Here is a 20,823-nt window from a genome sequence, read left to right on the forward strand (position 1 = left end):
CTGTAACCTGAAGCGTATGTAACCTTAAGCGTATGTAACCCAAGGTACCACTGTACATACATACATGTATACATGTATGGCAGGGGGTTGGACTCGATGGCCCTTGTGGTCTATTCCAACTCTATGATTCTATGATTCTATGACATACAAAAATCTTGATTCCCTTCAGTGGTGCTGAGCCACCATGTGCACAAACAGATGTGTGTCCTGAGCTACTCTCAGATTCGAAAAACATGGAGGGGTCTGCAGACACAGGAACTTTCTGTGTGCTTTATGTGCAGGTGGGGCTCTAGATAGGAGCAAGGAGCTCACTGATTCCTGAAATCATCAAACGTTTTAAAACCAGAGAAAGGCATCTATGCAACAGGGCAGATTTCTTGCTTTCTCAGAAAAGGGTGACCTTCTGCCTAGAGTCTTCCAACCTAGGCTTGTGACTTGACACCGAACACACATATTCCTTTGTAATCTGTAAAAGTTTGAGGCACTTTTGACCCAGTTAAGTTGTTCCCTCCAGCGTAATTATCATCCCTACGATAATCGCAGCAATAATTTTCAAATTATAGACTAATAAAACCTTTTAATTTGTTAGGATTCATTGAGGTCAGTTTTATAGGTTCCTTATGGTACTAAGAGTATGATAGCAATTTATTTTTAAATGTTATAATTACTTCGGCTAGTTATACATGTACATAAATAGGTATTTTTTAAAAAAATAAAAAGAAGAAGAAAGAAAGCATTGCATTAGAGAACCTGTTAGTCACAGAATCGAGGCAACTTTATTGAGATCCAAGATTATAGATCCAGTGTTATAAAGTCTGTTTCCATTATTTTTGATCCTACCTGCATGGCAAAGAGCAGTCTGTCCTTATCATTACTTTAGTACGCTACTGTAAACATATCCTATATGAATCTGCAGTCATGCCACAGGGCTGATCACAGGGCCGGCCTACACATGAGACAAGGCAGGATCCATAGGGCCAGCATATCTGGCCTCCAAGGAATGCATCAGCCACCACCGCAATGTAGATCGTCACCCACCCGTTCTTCCCTGGTAGGAGGACACCATTTTGTGGTTTGGCTCAGGTGTCCAAATGTATTGAGTCATTGGTCTTGGTCTTGCCAGCTAGATTCCAGTATACCAGCCACTACACCACCCTTTCCCCAGCTGACAATTATTCTATACAGTAACTGTCAGGTGATCCTAATGCATTATTCTATATGGAGCTTCTCTTTGTTCATGAGGGAAAAGAACTCCTGCACTTCAACATTACATCCTAGTCCTAAATACAATAGCACCAACATGAATGCCTTAAAGCCCATGCTGTAATCTTTTTGATATAAAACCTAGGTGACAAGTTGGCAACCTATCTGCCACCCATGTGGCTGCCATCTTTCTGTCAACTTTTACCTGTGAACATTTACATCTTTTAAAATGTCTTAGAGAATGTATGGTGCCTCGTGACCCTTGAAGCACCTTTGTCTCCCTTAGCAGTTCTGACAATAAGCATTCTGAGACATCTTGTGATCCAATTTCACCCCGCGCTTTTCAGGGGCTTGCCAAATTTCCTTTAACCAAATGAAACCCAAACTGTCAAAAATTAGCAATCCCATGCTTATTTAGTTGGAAGTAAGTCCCAATGCGGGACTAGGGCTTGCCGATCAGAAGGTCGGTTTGAATCCCCACAACAGGGTGAGCTCACATTGCTCGGTCCCTGCTCCTGCCAACCTAGCAGTTCGAAAGCACATCAAAGTGCAAGTAGATAAATAGGTACCGCTCTGGCGGGAAGGTAAACGGCGTTTCCATGCGCTGCTCTGGTTCGCCAGAAGTGGCTTAGTCATGCTGGCCACATGACCCAGAAGCTGTACGCCAGCTCCCTCGGCCAATAAAGCGAGATGAGCGCCGCAACCCCAGAGTCGTCCACGACTGGACCTAATGGTCAGGGATCCCTTTACCTTTACCTTTACCAAGTCCCAATGAAGCTTACATTGACATAAATGTGCATAGATTGGGCTGAGCATTCTTATCTCAACAGAATCACCCTCAACTCTGTCAAACATTTAAAGAGCATAGGCATTATTATGCAAGTTTTTAAACAAAGTCACCATGGCAACAGCATCCTGGAATGTTAAGATAATCCACTCCATGTTTTATGTGTTCCAGTTCACCAGAGTCTGGAGCAATTGCAGTCCAGGTTTTATAGAGCTCCACAGACTAGACCTAGGAGCAGTTGCAAAGATAGATTTCTGGTAGGCTTTTTTCATCCCTAATGTGTGTCATAGTTTGCTCTCAATAAAGTGGTTGGTTTGCCATGTAGTGGTTTGGACTAAATCCTACATATCCAATTTCTGATTGTAAGAATCTGCAGTGTAGCGTATAGCACCAGACCTTTCTTGATACAACCACAGTTTGTAGCACACAACCTCATTTTTCTCAATGGTGTAGAGAAAGATAAACATTTTTCTGATCATCAAAACACTGAAGAGAAGAGATTAATCAGATATGATTACAACTGGTGTAGAACTACAAGGGATGCAAACAGACAATTCAGACCAGTAAGCAATGCGAGTAATCAAGATTCAGCTAATAGGGCCCAGCTGCTTTATTTTATTTTATTTTATTTTATTTTATTTTATTTTATTTTATTTTATTTTATTTTTATTAAGCCAAGCTGAATGCTAGCAAGAACATCATATCAAATCATGGGTGGAGCTATTTAATCAGCAGATTAAATAGCTCAGCCCTTTTAAAGAAAATGTCACTTTACTTGAGGTAACCCAAGTCTAGCCTGATGAAGAACTTGACAAACAAAATTAAGAGCCCATTTACAGGACAAAGCTTGCATGCCAAGAATGTGGGTAAAGTGGTTGTGCGCTTGTGTGAATGCTTCACAATGCAATAAGCCAAATTTCCTGTGACTCTTTAGAGCGCATGCTAATTCTCACAAACAACATATGGGGTGGTAACTTGTGGGCATTCATCTGAGGTGGTGGGCGTGTGTAACTCCACATAAAAATAAAAGATGCCAGGGAGAAGGGCCTTCTTTTGCCAACGTTTTATATGCAGAATGTTTACATATGGTAGATCTTTAAGTAATTTTAGCTGCTCCAACTATCCCCTCCCAGCATGGTGGTCTAGCATAGCAACCTGCACTACAACTTATGTTTGTGAGAACTAGGATGCACTTTGGGGAGCTCTGACCAGTACGGTAAACATAGGTTTAGTTAAAAGCTGGAGCAGCTGTGAAGCAAGTGCAGCAATGGCTTCTCCTTATCCTTGGCCACTGTCCTGCCAGCTAGCAGCAATGCACTGACTGACACTATGGTGTTAGCCAGTTAGCCAGGGACACGGGTGGTGCTGTGGGTTAAACCACAAAGCCTAGGATTTGCTGATCAGAAGGTCGGCAGTTCGAATCCCAGCTATGGGGTGAGCGCCCGTTGCTCGGTCCCTGCTCCTGCCAACCTAGCAGTTCGAAAGCATGTCAAAGTACAAGTAGATAAATAGATACCCCTCTGGCAGGAAGGTAAACGGTGTTTCCGTGCGCTGCTCTGGTTCGCCAGAAGTGGCTTAGTCATGCTGGCCACATGACCCGGAAGCTGTACCCTGGCTCCCTCGGCTAATAAAGCGAGATGAGCGCCACAACCCCAAAGTCGGCCACGACTGGACCTAATTGTGAGGGGTCCCTTTACCTTTACCTTTATGGTGTTAGTGGCTTGGTATAGGGAGAAAGTCAGCATCACTGAATGAGGCGGGAGTGAAGAAGGGACTGGGCAGGTTTTTCACAGTGTAGACACAGTCTTCTATTCCTATAGGACAGAGGTGAAGACCTACATGGCTAGGCACTAAATGTAGTGCTCCAGGCCACTCTGTCTGGCCCTTGGGAATCTCACTTGACCATACCACATCCCTCACTGGCCCTGCTCCATTCCTTCCTTGATTGCTTTTGCCTGGGTGGGCTATGTTCTTCACTGTGATAATAATGCCTCTTGATTACCTTCGATGGAAGTGGGTGTGGGTGAACATGTGACTAAATCATGCAGGGCTGTAATGACGCCTGCTCTACAAAGGTAGGAGTCACATCCCTTGCCCACCCATTTTATGACTCTACCTATCACTAGGGAATGTGGCCCCACGAAAGTTGTCCACAAAGAAGGTATGGCCCCACTCCTGCCATAAGGAAGCCCATGGTGTCATGAGTCAATGCAAGCCAGTCTTCAGAGGCAGCTGAAAACAGCAGTACACCCCACAAGAAGGACTTCTGCTCTGTACTTTGTTAGATACCAAGATCCATATAGATTCTTCAAACCCACAAGCTCAACATGAAGATGCACCTCTTTACCCTGACTCTCGATACCTAAGGCAGACCCACCTTAACTCCATTATTGTAAGTTGTTTTAAACTGTTTTAATGCTGTGTTTTAACTGTGGTTATCTGCCCTTGGATCTTAGGGTAGAGGGCAGGTAAATAGCAACAACAGCAACATGCCTTTTGGTCATGTAAAATTGCCTTCAGGATAAGAAAAACACTGGATTTTTTGGGGGGGGTGTTTTATGTTGTACATCTCCTTGCTCTTCTTCACAAGTATATACAATTCACATTCATCATTTCTTTTCTTGTGAAGTCATATTTTAATAACTGCACACAGAAAACTTAGGCTGATATATGATCCAGCAAAACTACAGAAATCATATTCCCACAAACCCTTTCCCAAGGCTGTCATTATCAAGGCTAGCGTCCTTAAAACCATGCGCTGTGGGCCTGACTTTTTTCTCCACTTCCTTCTCCCTTCCATGCCCCTTGATGTGCTTAACATCTGGTCATCCAACAAGGTAGAGATAACTATAAACCGTTATCAAACGCACTTGAGTATTAAGCTTTTCACCAACATTTACCCAGGACGGGAAAATTAAATCATTATTTTTTTGCATGTGACCAGTGGCATGTACCAGTAATTAAAAACAACAAATAAGAGTCACATTCCATAAGAGCATAATTATGTTCATGTGGGATGGCTGTAATTGAAAGACAGAAGACGTTTCATTCTGTATTAAAGGAGAATTTCTTTTGGTGGGTTTCCTGCAGCTCATTAGCTATTCCCTGGATGGTTCTCTTGAGTAATTAGATTTTAACAGGATTTTCAACAGATCAGAGCAATCTCAGTGGGTGCCAATAGGATACACTCCCTCTGGCCTTACCAGCAGGGCAACATGGATAACATCCAGACTGGGAGTTAATAGGCGACCATTATGGGTCTCTTTTAAATGAGTTACATTAATGTACTTAAGCTAAATGGCTCTGCATATGATTAAATATTAACATCTGCAAAATATGAAATCATGATATGCAATCAAGTTTTGTTGTTTTAATTTCCCCCAACATGGGTTTTTTTTCTTTCTTCAGCTGCATATGTAAATGTTCGATGGATGCAGAGTGTTAAACTCTCAAAACCCAAATGAACCATCTTGGCCAATTGATCTTCCGGATCTTTAGAACAAAACAAAACAAAACGAAAATGAAAATGAAAAGAAAATGGGTACATTTTTAGAATTCCTCTGCTGCTATGAGGGATTGAAACTTTATTTTTTCTCCCTAAGGGCTGTAATAAGGGCTGTCTGCCTCTACTGTAAATTAGATTCTCACAGCCTTCGTCCTAGTAAATTAATAATGTTTCTGAGTATATATTGGAAAACTTCATTTAACGATTTCACTAATCCCTCACCGTATCTGCCTGATTCTACAATGAGCTGGCTAGGCCTGACCTGAAGATTGCACATGGAAATGGACCTCAGTTCAATAAGTGGCATATATGCAAACACACTTGGCATGGTCAAGCCCTATGAGACTGCCTCTAAACTGAACATGAATTTTCAGTGAGCCACTAAATTGGATATCAAATCTGCTCGGGAACATTGATTTGGACAGAAGTGCACAGAGTGTACAATAAGGTGGAGATTTTTTAGCCATTTTGTTGTTTTGGTTTTTATCCTTCATTTCATATGTTATGTGTTAATCTTTTTGAGACTTTGTCAGCATCAAGTTTGCTGTTTAGTTCAGGATTTTTCTCTAGATGCATAAGTTTATTATTTATTTGCCTTGGTAATCTTGGTGTCATAGATTCCAATTCTATTCTGTTATTTACAGAGCAAGCCTAAATATGTCTACTCAGAAATAATAAACCCCATTGAACTCAATGGGTCTTATTCACAGGTAATTGTATAGGATTGCAGCCATAGCCTGGAAATTTATATATAATTACTTGGAAGTAAGTCCTTATTGAATGGAATGACACCTACCTTTGAGCAGATATGCATCAAGTTGCTTTGTTAATTTGTGTTTTAATTATGAGCTTCCAAAGCAGTCTGTTGAGGTCGCAATTAAAATTAAAAATCTTATCCCAATGCAGGGGGGACGAGTATTCTTCTTGGAAAACTTAGACAATTTGGAGGAAGATTATGTATCAACTACAATTTAATGGTAAGGAAGGTACGATGATAACTCAGAGGTTCATAAGTGTAAGAGAAGCAAAATTTTGAACTTTCCCTTAAGGAAGAAGGGCAATGTAATCCTGAATCTGCTGATCACAATAGTTATGGTGATGCTAAGTGGTTTCTTTGAAGAAACCAGAGCAATCCCTCTCAATGCCATCAAAAACAAGATAAAGTTAGAGCCTCTAAAACTGGCCCTCCAGAAATCTCCGTTTCTGACATCACACAGTCATAAGATTCAAAACCTTTTCCTCATGTGGAATGTGGAACTCCAAGACTTCAAAAGATGTTCACCATCCCTGTGTCTTTCTGAAGTCAGTTTTGTGCATTGAAATAATAACCAAACAGCTTACAATTAAAAAAAAGACATTACCACATAATAAACAGCAATTTAAAAATGCGTCATTAAAAAAGAGCAACAATAGAAAGACATCAGTAGTAAACTATCAAGAGGCAGCGGTACTAAAACTTCATCACAAGCATCATAAAACAGGCTACTGATTAAAAGCTAGCCGAAATTTTTAAAAGTGTTACCTTCCATCAAAAGATGGGAAGAGAGGAGTCCTGGTCAGAGATTATCATTAAGTGTTGTGAAAACACATGAGAGGGATAACAGGGATAAGCACACTAGCTTCACCCTACCAATCATTTTTTCCCCATCACACTCAGCTCATCACACTCCCACCCTCATGGAGACTCTCCATATGTTTTAGAACCCTGATTTTCCAGGGTTCTGAACCAGGGGGAGAACCTCCACCAGTACAGGAGACGATCTACTGCCCTCCTTGAGTTAAGTTCAATGTGAACAACTATGCATGAGGGCTATCTCACCACTGTACCCCCTCACATGTTTTCATCACACTTAATGCCTGGTGAATGGAGCCTGGTGAATCTTCACTGGTAAGAAGTGGCATGATTGTGGTGCAACCAACCGAAAAAGCCCTGTCTCTCGCTTCCATCTGCAAGATCTTCCATCTGAACAGACTAGAGAGCAGGGCCTCACAGGCCTATCTCAAGATTGGGCAGGTTTGTATGGGAGCAGGGAATTTCAGGTGGTAATTCTCTACCAAATGTTACAGTCTGCCACATTTCACCAAAAGGTACTTTGAAATTCAACCACCACCAAAGAGTACAGATTTCTGCAAAACTGTGGATCTTGTAATACATCTTGACCAGGCAAGATTACAGCCCCATCTGTTTGAGGTGTCTACTATCATCATATCTGCCTTGTCTAGTTTAAACTTCGATTTGTTAGTTCTTAATTCAGCCTACAACTGTGTTCACGAAATCCACTGATGCTCCTGGATTTGGTGAGATGTCAATGTCTACTAAAGGATTGCAGCAGGGCCTCTAGATGCTGTTAGACTCAAGCTACCACCAATGCTGGCCAGCATAGATAATTGTCAAGGATTACAGGAACTGTCCTCTAGCAACAGCTAGAGGGTTATAGGCTCCCCATCACTGATTTACACTGTTGATTCTGAAGTCCTACTGACTTCAGTGAGATATACTTTCAGGGAAAATGGGCACTGGATTGCAACCTTAGGGCAGCTTTTCCCAACCTGGTGCCCTCCATATGTTTTGGACTACAACTCCCACCATCCCTGACCATTAGCTATGCTGGCTGTGGCTGGTGGGAGTTGTAGTTTCCCCCAAATATTCTCTGCCTTTACTTGATTATTTCCTCTCTCGTAATCATGCTGCTGCCTTTACTTTAAGGAGCATCTTCTTGTTCAGTAAACCAACGTGGATATATTTATTATTCTAAACTCTGTTTATTAAAGAAGCAAAGGCACATCCACCATTACATCTAGTCTGTGCAATTTGGCCTAATCTCAGGAAGTGATTAAAGCTTTTGGGTACAGAATTTGGCTGGAGCATTAAAAGGGGTGGGGAAGAATAAGTTGCAATCCTTTACTCGCTTACCTGGGAGTAAGTCTCATTGAACTCAGTGTAGCTTACTTCTGAGTACACTTCTAAAAGAGTAGAATTATAGAGTTGGAAGGGACCCTGAGAATCATCTAGTCCAAGCATAGGCAAACTCGGCCCGCCAGATGTTTTTGAGACTGCAATTCCCATCATTCCTGACCACTGGTCCTGTTAGCTAGGGATGATGGGAGTTGTAGTCCGAAAACATCTAGAGGGCTGAGTTTGCATATTCCTGATCTAGTCCAACCCTCTGCAATGCAGGCATATGCAGCTGTTCTGACAGGGAATTGAACCTGCAACCTTGGTGTTATCAGCACCACGCTCTAACCAACTGAGCTATCCGAGCTGAGGGCTGAATCCAACAAAGTCATTCTCAGACATGTCTAACTTAAATCCATTGATTTGAATAGGTGTACAGAGAGTATGTGTACATGTTTCTCTCTCACTTGAATACATCTTCTACAGACATATTATAGTAGCATGAAAAAGCTTCCCCCTTTGCTGATTTGCACAACACTGCCTTAATAGAAGCACTGTTTCTGAGAATCACCATTTTCACTATGTAGGTTTTATTAGTAACTCACCTCCTCTTCTGTCATTTATGATAAATAATGTTTATCGACGTTCGTTTCCATCAGCGAAATAAAGTGTCAAACAGCCCATCGGTATTTGCCCATTTTCTTTGCCCGTTTCACGTGATGTGCTTTTTATGTTACATGCCTGATTAAAAATTTAAACATTGTCACCATCAGTGTTAAAATATCCTGCCAGCGTATCTCTAATTATGCTTATTCTGTCTGCTCCAAGCAGGGACTGACATTTCTGGGGCAGGATCTGGCTGGTGATAAGCTGCACAGCAACTATCCAAAAGCCACTTCTTTAAAAAAAAAGAAGAGATTCTTGCTTTTACAAAATCTTAGTCACCATATTGAATGGTAGCAACTGCTGTGGAAACATGGACTTCTGCTATTGTCAGTTGACGGGCAACAGGGCTTTCCTTTGTGTAATACTGACACTTAAGAACATAATAATTTTTTTCTGGGATCAGATCAATCTCCATTTAGCTAATATTCTGTTTCCAGCATCAGGAAGTCAAATGCCTCCAGAAGGGGTCATAAGCAAGGCACAAAGAAGTAATCCAACTTCTAGTATTCAAAGGTATACTTGTTCTACACCTGGAGGCTCCATGTAGGTTTACCAATGTCTAATTGGCCATTACAGCTATCTTCCTTAGACATCTATAATGTCAGATTGCAAGCAGCATGTTAATCCACACCAGGAAAATAATTTTATTTATTATTACTATTATTTATTAAATGCCTAGATCCATAGATCTCGGGGCAGTTCACAGCATAGAAACAGAAAATAAAAACACCAAGTACATAATAAAAACAAGAACAAGAACATAGCAAACCCATAACACCCCGTTCCACAAACACATGGAAAAGGACATTGAATGTTAATCAGCCAAAGGCCTGGTTGAAGTGGGAAGTTTTTGCCTGGCGCCTAAAGATGTACAATGAAGGCACCCAGCGAGCCTCCCTGGGGAGAGAATTCCACAAGAACCGCTGCAGAAAAGAATAGGGAAGTATCTCTGAAAGTTGCCAGAGCCATATGACTTCCAATTTGGACCACATCCAGTCCATCTATGGAAAGGTTTTCTCTCGTACCTCCTTATTGGGCAGTTAATTGAACCAAGGTAGCTGCAATAACTTTTAAGACAGTAATCTTTAAAGCTATATCACCTACATTGGTTCAGTTAATTGCCAAATAGAAAATAGGATTGATTTCCAGTAGGAAAAAATAAGAAATTGCCCATGCCTCTCCACGTTATTCAAATAGATCCATAATGGTAAAGAAAGGATTTGGGAGTCATAAAGGCTGAATTCCAAAATATTAAGTCTAATATCTTAAAAACATTCCACTCATTAAGCTCAGTGGCTGGTACTGCCCTCTGAGCAAATATGCGTATTTACTTGCTCTGTATTTGACTCAGCATCCCAGTTCTTAGAGCAGGAGTGGGGAACATGTGTCCCTCCAGATGTTGTTGGCATCCAGATGTTCTCACAACAACCTCACGCTCTCCCAGAATAGTCAATGATCAGGGATATTGGGAGCTGCAGTCCAATAATATTTGGAGGGGCACAGATTCCCCCCTCCCAACTGTGGACGACAGACAAAGATGACCATCGTTAAAAGCAAATTATTTCTGTAGCAGTGTTACAAAATGTTAGTTCAATGGGGACAGCGAGGAGGGAGTCAAGATACAGAGTATGTGACTGATGCTAAGGGATACTCTCTGTTTATGCCATTCAGGTTTTGTTTTTTTGTAAATCATTCCAACGGCTCATCCATGTGAAAACCGTAATTCTGTCAAGGTCAGGGAGTTAGAAATTTCCTGAAAAATCACTTTCATTTCAGCAGGTAAATAAAGACTCGTTCTTCACAGCATCCTAAGTAGGCATACCCTAGAACAGTTAAATTATGAATACAGCACATATGTTCCATATCATATCATTTACGGCACACTTTAGCATAGAAAGAATGCTTAGGAGAGAATGGTGGAATCATTCACTAAATGCATTTCAATAACGTAATTTAGTTCATTAAAGTCACCCCATTTACAGTAAATCAAGATCATCATCGGCATTGCAGACAGTATACAGTTGTTTGTTTGAATAGTTAAGCTAGGCAAGTCAATTTCTTCTGAAGGTCAAGGACGCCGTTGTTTCCATTTTCTGTTATAAAAAAGATACAGCCTGTATCATAAGATAATAGAGTATCATCTCAACATAATCAAACAACACCCCCCTTTCCCAACCCCTGGTTGGTTATGTAATAAAACTGTCACTGTAAAATATATTTAAATATTAAAAACTATTTGCATAAAACATTTCTCCAACAGAGCCTCTCTTTTTTCTTTTTTCTTTTTTCTTTTTTGCAACAAAGTGCACAAACTAGTAACTTTGAAAGGATTTGTTTCTGCAATTTCACACTCCATAGTAAGGATGCAGATTGCTTCTTATTTTTACAACCAATTGCTTGGCCCACATAAATGTTGTTATAAAAAGGATATTTTCTTTTCCTTTGTAAGATGTTCATTCTATGATTTTTTTTAATTTTCCGTACCCACCTCTTATTCACACAACAACCTTGTGAGGAAGAGACAGGTCATGGCTGGCTAAGGTTGTACTTGTGATTTGCAACTGACTGGGGAAGTGGACTTGGGTTTCCCTACTTCTAGAATAACACTCTAAATACCAAACTACTAAATACTAAACTACACTGGGGCAGGAGGTTGTTTCGCACTTAAAATCACTTCCACTGCTGCTATTTACTGAGAAAGGGAGAATTTCATATGGATAATTTGAAATCGTTGTCGTCGTCCCCGTCCTGTCCCCCCCATGGAGCAAATAGCAAATTTTAATTGGGAAAGCAGGTTTACCCCTCACCCTGTACCACTCTCTGTCATAATTTGAACTGCCCGCCTCACCTTCCCTGCTATTTATTTTTCTTTCAAATACATGATAGATCCTCATCATGGATCTTCAACATCATGTCAAACATTCTCCTAGGTCACAGGGGATTTAAGACACAATTCTTCAACAACGATTTCCTTGGCCTAGTTGTTCCCAACTGATAATTCACCAGTAACTGGCGTCTTGTAGATAGGAAAGTTGTTCATCGAAGGTTCACACATTACACAGAAGCACAAGTGGCTTGAGGGAAATGCAGAATCATGGATTTTACTTGTGTGGAGAACCATGAATCCCAGTGTTCTTTGGAACGCCCAGATTTCACTGCAGCTGAGAAAAGATGAGTAAGAAATTCATCGTGTAAATAAAGTGGAAGCACACACAAAGAATATTTTACATCAAGGTGCAGTGGCAAATAATAAGGGCATAGGTAAGGTGTCATATAAATCACCCAAAGTTTCTCAGCACCTTGGAAGTATGAGATGGTCATCTCAATCTTTCTCATTTTTATTAGTACTCAGTGACATTATGCTTTCCCCCAGTATTTTAACTAGTTAAATAATGTCTTTATAACAAGTCTTTATATCCTAAGATACAGAACTGTACTATATGCACAGGACTGAAGATGTCAATAATTTTTAAAGCAGCTTTTGTTGCCCTTTTTTAAAAAAAAAAACCTCTTACTTTCTTGGATAGTTTTCAAACAATATGGGATGGCGACTGGGACATTTTAGCCTTTGGGCATCCCCCCCCCCATCCTGGTTCCTGCAGAGGGTCATCCATTTAAGTTCAGACAACGGCATTAGTCATTCTCTGATCAGAACAGCTATTGGCACCATTATTTAGCACCTCTTTACTGGGGCTGAATTTATTTCTTCTCAGTAGATAAACACCTCACCCCTGCTAATTAGTGACTCCACACGATATCCCTGAATAAAGTAAAAAAGGGAAGCTTGGCTTTTAACATTTTGTTCAGTCATGGACATATGATTAGTCTAAGGAGACAAACAGTCTTACAGGCTCAATCTCTCATTTTATAAAAGCTGAGCAATAATTTATTCCCTCACAGATTATTTTGAAGAGACAGGTTATAAATGCACTTTAGACATTATGCATGTTGATATTAGAAATTATGAATAATATTTAATTTGCACCTGAAACAACCAGACAGTATTTCCAAGCTTTTTATATCAGTATGTATTGTGTCCAAACTCTCTTCCCTTCTTCCAGTGGAGATGGACTTGTGTCCTTCAAGTGGGATGGGTAGGACTAGCTCCTTTTAAATACATTGTCTGGTGAGTATTTTAGTGTGGATGTTGTTTCTTGCTGTTTTCATATGCTTTTAATGTCTTTGTTCCTTTATTTTTCCTGTGGAAGTCACTTAGAGGCATTTGAGTGCAAAAAAGTGACTGATAAATAAATATCCCTCCACAGAATAAACTTGACTAACAGGGATGCAAAAAGGCCACACTTCCTGAAATCTGGCCACCTGCCTGCTTTCACAAAGCAGAGGTGAAGGGAGCTATTTGCATTCAAAATGAGCCAGGCTGGTGCCCCCAGAGCAGTGTACCAGACACTAACACCACTGAGGACCTGCTAATCGGTTGCTCTTTTCACACATCATTGAGGCTTAGTAGTCAGGAACCGGTAGGCTTCAACAGTTGCAGAGCAAAGCCCAGCACTGGTTTACTCATGCTAATGATATCTCAGAGATGTCCGCTCCTTGAGAGAGAGAGATGTCCGCTCCACTCCAAGGATGTTGTTTCTGCTGAGACCACACAGCAGCCTCAAAGCACCATCCAAAACGATAAAATCTACCCTGCCAATTGTGAATACCATGACTCTAGCCCTTTACTAAATGGTCTCCTTTACTAGACAGGCAATTATGGTGCTGAAGGAGACTCTTGAGAGTCCTGTGGACTGCAAGAAGATCAAACCTATCCATTCTTAAGGAAATCAGCCCTGAGTGCTCACAGGAAGGACAGATCGTGAAGCTAAGGCTCCAATACTTTGGCCACCTCATGAGAAGAGAAGACTCCCTGGAAAAGACCCTGATGTTGGGAAAGATTGAGGGCACAAGGAGAAGGGGACGACAGAGGATGAGATGGTTGGACCGTGTTCTCGAAGCTACCAACATGAGTTTGACCAAACTGCAGGAGGCAATGGAAGACAGGAGTGCCTGGCGTGCTCTGGTTCATGGGGTCATGAAGAGTCGGACATGACAAAACGACTAAACAACAACAAAACAGTAGTGTTAGGTTTAAAAACACAATCCTCTGAAAAGTTGGTCTGCTCAAGCTTCACTGGGTTGCATTCAACTACCTTTCACTCAGAGAAGTCCCACTGATATTAATGAACCTTAGTTATGGCTATTGATTTCAGCTCTGGGTAGAGGTTAGTTGAATACAACCCCCACTGAAATTACACCTGGAGTAAGAATAATGCCCACAGTTCCCACAAGTGACTGACGTTATTCGTGCTGGCTTTTGGTGGGAAGGGATAAGGAAAATATGAAGATACCTAATGCTGAATCAGAACATTAGCCTATCAAGCTCTGTACTTGTCTGCACTTAGTAGCAATAGCTTTGAGGCAGGACATTTTCCCAGCCCTACTGGGAGATGCCAGAGATTGCCAGAGACCTACATTGGCTCCCAGTATGTTTCCAAGCACAATTCAAAGTGTTGGTGCTGTCCTTTAAAGCCCTAAACGACCTCGGCTCAGTATACCTGAAGGAGCGTCTCCACCCCCATCGTCCAATCCGGACACTGAAATCCAGCTCCGAGGGTCTTCTGGCAGTTCCCTCACTGCAAGAAGTGAAGCTGCAGGGAACCAGGCAGAGGGCCTTCTCGGTAGTGGGACGCTGTCCTGTCAGATGTCAAGGAAATAAACAACTATCTGTCTTTTAGAAGACATCTGAAGGCAGCCCTGTTTAGGGAAGTTTTAAATGTTTGATGTTGTTGCTTTTTTATTATTGTTATTGGTGTTCTGTTGGAAGCCGCCCACAGTGGCTGGGGAAACCCAACCAAATGGGAGGGATATAAATAATAAATTATTATTATTATCATTATTGAACCTGCGACCTTCTGCATCTACCACTGAGGTACAGTGCACGTACTGTGCTGCCCTTGCAGTGGTTGACTGTATGTCCAGTCTAACACAAGTCAAGATTTGCCTCTACATCCTTTCTATACATCTGAATAACTGATCCTTACACAAAACATTTATTGACCTTCTTAGATGTATATCTGTTACTAATCGAAAGCATTGGACCTATGGTTTGGACAAAATAATGCTCAGGCCCTAGAGGTCACTTATTTTAAAATTATGCTGGCTGAGACTAATGACTTCTAAGCCTGGCCCTGCAACCTGGGTGCGTACTTCTTGGCATGGCTATGAACTCGCCACACATCACCCTTATGTTGCTGTGGTACATATAGAGCGGACATGATAAGAGTTGTTGGAAGTGCAAACAAGGTCAACATTGTAAGGTGCTTTAGCAAACGAAAGTACTCACCTGAAGTATTAAAAGAAATAATTGTGACAATTGGTTTCCATGGTTGTTTTAAAAATGGGAAGTTAGAGAATGAGAAACTTGCCAGGCAGCAGAGCTATTGAAGAGAACACTGACAGCAGGGAACACACGTGAGACCAATAAGCTTCCCCATCTTCCAGGGCATTGGGGGAAAGAAGCTCTGGGCATGCACAAAGGCCACAGATGGCAGCTAAATCTCTTTGTAATAGGCTCTCTGGCCACAGCTGTCCCAGGAGTGACAGCTTGCAAGGAAATGGTCCTGGTAGAGATGATCCTGGCCACTGATGAAATCCTGGCAGTGCACACCGAGGCAGAAATGCCAACGTTTCTGAAAGGCTGGATTGTTTGCTGGTGGCAGGAATGGGGGGTTAGCACCACAAAAGATTAGACTGGAGTATAACTGAGGCTCCACATGCCTTGCAGGATTCCAAGACCAACAGCCTGCAGCGCCTTGCAGGAAAAGCAAAAAGAAGAGGTAGAAGTAAGTGAGCTTCCGCCTGACATGGCGCTCAGTCAACACAGCCCATTGCCTAGAACTCACTCATCAGACTAAGCAAATCCCAGCATTCTAGTAGACCAAAGGTCCGTGATGTGGGTCAGTCTCGAGTTCTATCACTTGACACGAGGTCAAGTCAGGTTCTCTATGGTATAAAACAGGAGCAGGGGAGCTATAGACCTCCAACTCCCATCATCCTTGACTATGAGCCATGCTGGCTGAGACTGATGGGATCTGGAGTCCATCAACATCTGAAGGGTCACATCACACCGGGCATAAGGTGATGGATGGGAATAGACATAGTGGAGATAAGTGTCCACGTGAAATTGCAGTGATTTCAGTTATACCTACTTGCAGTGCAAGTCTGAAGGGGTTCTGAGCAAAGAGCCCCATACTGGATCTCCCCGTTCTATCACTGGGCACTGGAAAGCTTATCAGATGGTGATGGTGAGCATTGGAGGCAAAGGTGGCAGTGCTCCAAACAGCAGCAGATGGGCAGATCTAGATGCCATTTAAATTTCCCACAATGCCCCACAGCAGCACTACATCCGTGGCTTTGTGAGAAGCCACCTAGACTGGCCTACTAGTGTTACTTGGAGTGCCAGGATGAGGGTGGGAAATGTTTACAGCAGGACTCACAACAAGTACCAGTTAGTAGGCCCTGCCAGGCCTCTGGAGCTCCAGCAGTTGCCTAAGGATGGCAGGTGCTGATGTTGACCTGGCCTGCTTGTGTGCATAACCCTTTGGTTTCGCAAAAACGCTGTCCCATGGATATACATTCCCTAAACTCCTGCCCACCTGTATCCTAGGCTTACTTAAGCTTTTGTCTTTCTGTGTCTCTGTTCTTTAGACCTCCCCACCATAGGTGCCAACTGCCTGGGTCCTGGGTGCCCAAGCACTCACAGAATTCCCCATGAAGTGGCCGGGTACCCTCAAATTTTGGTGCCTGAGCCATGCATTCTGCATGGCACCCACAGCCCTGGGCACCCATGGGCACGGGGTCAAGTTGGCACTCCTGCTCCGCACCATCCCCAGTTCCTTCCTCTTTGGATGGATGAATTGTGCCTGGATTCAGGTGTTACTGAGAAGTTCGACCTTTAAACTTGGTGTTTCATGATGCAGGTCTTTCAGGATAAGCTTGCGGCCAATATGGGCCAATATCTCTCAGGTGAAAATATGGGATAAACTTTACTTATATAGTAAAAATGCAAATTTACTATACTTACTTTTGGGATACTGGTCTTGTAATGGCAATGGATAACTCAGTCATCTGTACCACTAATTGGATAGACTAGATTAAATTAGATTATTTTATTAGATTTTATTAGATTAGATTAGATACTAGGTGTGTTAATAGGATACTGTTATTTCGTTACAATGTCCATAGAGACAAGTAAGGTACTACCCCAGAAGTCTGTTTACAATCTGGAAATTTTACCATTGTGTTATATGTAGCAAGGGGAGAGGATGTTGTGCTTGGGTGGTAGTCATAGATTGCTCTCTGTGGTGGATACACTGTGAATCATCACCCAAACGAATGTTTAATAAAGCAATAAACCTGTTCAAGAAATCAATTAACTGTACTGCAAGGTTATGCTTTGAGTCTGTCTATGCCATGGGAAAGGAACCTAGCCATTAGGTTTATATGCAATGTGGATAGCTGTGCCGCATAAAAAATTAAGCAATTAGTGATCTTAATTCTCAAAAGAACTGCCTGCTACTGTATATTACTACAGCTTTTGCTCAATTAAAATAGTTCACAGTCAGCAAAAACAATTTCTGCTCTGTAATGACATAATGAAATAATTATATGCAAAGGAGGACTTCTGATCTTTTTAATTATTCTATTCTTCATTTTTAAAGGGGCTATTTGAAAACGCACTCTTATAATTGATTGCTATAAATCAGTCAAACGCATTCTAAGGATCATAAATATTCTAACTTTTAAAAGACAAAGAAATGCTAAATATTCAATGAAATCCTTCAACATTCAGAAAATTTAATCTAGGGTAAAAGGATAGAGTGCTCTTTTGAAAGTAAAAAGTAAATTTGTTGTCCTGTGAAAAATGAAATATCTTGAATGTCAGTAACAGAAATGGAATTAACAAGAGATCTTTTTATTGTTTTTTAAGGTCATTAGGCTGTGAATTCTATAATTATGGAAATTGTCAGTCCAGTTCTGTAGAATGTTTGCTCCCATCCATAAGGTATTGGAATGTTCAATCAGTCTCTCTCGTGGGAAAGTTAGGTCATAACTGTAAGTGTACCAGCAAAATTGAATTAAGCAAAGAGATTTCATTAGTATTTATAGCCAGAAGGCATCTGTAAAAGTACAGGGCAAAGAAGTTATGTGGAAGTCAAAGGAGAGAAAAAATGGGTTTCTAGTGACAAAGGCAAATCTGAAAGAGATATAAGTGTATAATGAATAAAGGCTATTGAACGCTGTTCTGAAGAAGGAGTTGCAAAGATGTCAAATATTGATTTTTCTCGGGTATGCCTTTGGACTACATATGTAATTGTTTGGATTTGCTGTCTTCATGATACAACAATATTTGTTGGCGAAGGTTAAAAAGCAGGGTGGGAAACAACCCAAAAGTCAGGAACGTGCTGGAGAATAACTGCAATATTTTTCACAGGAATTATTTCAGGAAAGGAAGGTAGTTCCTTTTTGCTGCAATTAACTATTTCAAGAATAACATAAAAACTTTTTTTTTCTTTTTAGTGAAATACCATATGATATCTAATAGTATGGTGGCAGCTGTTGTATGGACTTGATATTGGAGAACACTGACTTTATTGATTGTAAATGTCAATTCACACACCACAGATTCCCCGGGGGAGGGGGGCATTGTAGCATGGATGTGCCCACAAAAAAATATCTTACATGTGAGGTTTGTTTTTCATCAGGATAACTGTAGAGACATACAAAATATTTAATGCCTGCCTTGTATATCAGATATCATGGATGGGTGTAGTCACCTTGTGATAGTTTATTCAGTATTACAGTCTATTATGCAGACATTGGGTGGGATCCAGCTAACTGGCCCCACCAGCACAAGCCCATGAAAGGACTTCCACCAGTACAACAGGGCTCATCCCCTCCCTCTGCATATCCCCACACCACTCACACTGCCCCCAATCCTCCCCTGCTTGGTGGGGCCAGAAACAAAACCAGGAAGAACTTTCTGGCAGGTCCACTCCCCTTCCCTGGGGGGGGGGTTTGCAGACTGGCATCCGGGACCCCCAGTGACCCGGATTGGGGGCAGAGGGATGCTGCCCATGTCACTGAGACTCCCTGCCGCGTCACCCCACCGCCCCCCCCAGCCAACCAATCGGGGCATCCAGGGGGCATAGCCACAGGATGTCTAAACTGTGGCGTGACCAGGGGACGGCCTCCTTTTCGGCTCCTCGCCAGATTGCCTTTGTGATGGTAGGGGAGGTTGTAGCCTCCGCCTGCCCCTCCTCGACAAGGGTATCCTGTTAAAGGGATCCGGGGGTGTGGATTCTTTCCAAAGCCTGAGTGTGGGCTAGGTCCATGCCATGACCCCACCAGGGACCCCGGGGGTGCCCCGATTTGATGTATATCATCGGGCTCACCCTACCGGTGGTTTACCCTTAGGAGACTCCCTGTAGACGGGCAAGAGTCAGGATATAGTCTGGTTTCACCCAATGCCAAACCGCTCACATCTGTAACCAATAAAGTTGTGGCCTATTTTTGCCCAGTAACCTAAATTATCCATGTCCGTGTGTGTTTATTATATAAGGGAACTACAGGGCCCGGGGCCTTGTCATGCAATGAGAGCTGTTCAACAGTGGAACAGAATCGCACAAGAGGTGACAGACTTTTCTTCCTTGGAGGCTTTTAAGCAGAGGTTGGATGGCCACCTGTCATGTATGTTCTAGTTGAGATTCCTGTACTGAAAGGGGTCAGACTAGATGACTTCCAGCTCTACAATTCTACGATTCTATGTTTCTATGATTAAACAGTTCTGCTTGCCTGGTGGAACGTTCTGACCTCTCTTCTTCCCACAATCTGTTCCGGGGTTTCTTTCACAACCTGCCGGCTAATTTGGGGTGGTGTGGGGGCATGCAGGGCAAGTGGAAGAAGCCCCGTTGTGCTAGCAGAAGTCCTTGCATCAGAATGCCATCACTAAAATACAATTTATCTGTCGCCACTTCCCAACCTAAGCCTCCATTACCGTTGTGAGGGATCCATGGACTGTGGCTTGCACAAGTTCCACAGTTCCATGGGCAGCTATTGGACAGTGTGTCACTAATGACAGGTGACACAACCCTCTCGACTTGCCACCTGTTGCACTTTGTGCCCTTCTCAGCATTGGTAACTGAGCAATTCCTATCATACTATTAAGGCATTGAAGAGAATAACACACACACACACACACACACACACACACACACACACACACACACACACACAAAAAAAAAATATTCACCCACTACAAAAGGCCTCCAACACATCATGGACTTTGTCCTTTTCTTTTATCTTTAAAGATTTTATAATCCCCCTGTATGGCATTTTAGTGCTCCTCAGGATGCTTTTCAGACCAAACTATACATTTCACATAGTCCTGTGGTTTGGGTTGTTTATGAGGATGAGGATGATAACGATGATTGCAATTTATATTATCTGCCCTTCAGTCTAGGTTACCAAAACTAGAACACAACATTCATATTAAAGCACAGTACTGAACAATATTATAAAAAGGAGTTTAAAACAACTCTGAATTACAAAAAAACAAAGTGGGTCCTAAAAATATACATCTCAAGTGTCAAAAGGATAAAAATTCCAATATTAGAAGAACAAAAAGTCACCACAAAATATTCAATGAACATTAGCACCAACCACAAACTTAGATACTTAATCCAAGGGGGAAACAAAACAGCT

The 20,823-nt window shown here is 41.9% G+C and overlaps 1 long non-coding RNA gene across 1 annotated transcript; it reads right to left on the reverse strand.

The window, feature by feature from the left end:
- Positions 1 to 9,756: 9,756 nt before the first annotated feature.
- Positions 9,757 to 20,057, reverse strand: LOC310710044. The gene is made up of 5 exons (XR_014527755.1): positions 19,915 to 20,057; positions 17,144 to 17,208; positions 15,404 to 15,871; positions 12,061 to 12,218; positions 9,757 to 11,150 (listed from the first exon to the last, which is right to left on the reverse strand). It is a non-coding gene; the product is annotated as an uncharacterized lncRNA (long non-coding RNA).
- Between the last annotated feature and the right edge of the window lie 766 nt (positions 20,058 to 20,823).

The sequence above is a fragment of the Podarcis liolepis genome (assembly GCF_965112155.1).
Source record: "Podarcis liolepis genome assembly, chromosome: 6".
Taxonomy (NCBI): domain Eukaryota; kingdom Metazoa; phylum Chordata; class Lepidosauria; order Squamata; family Lacertidae; genus Podarcis; species Podarcis liolepis.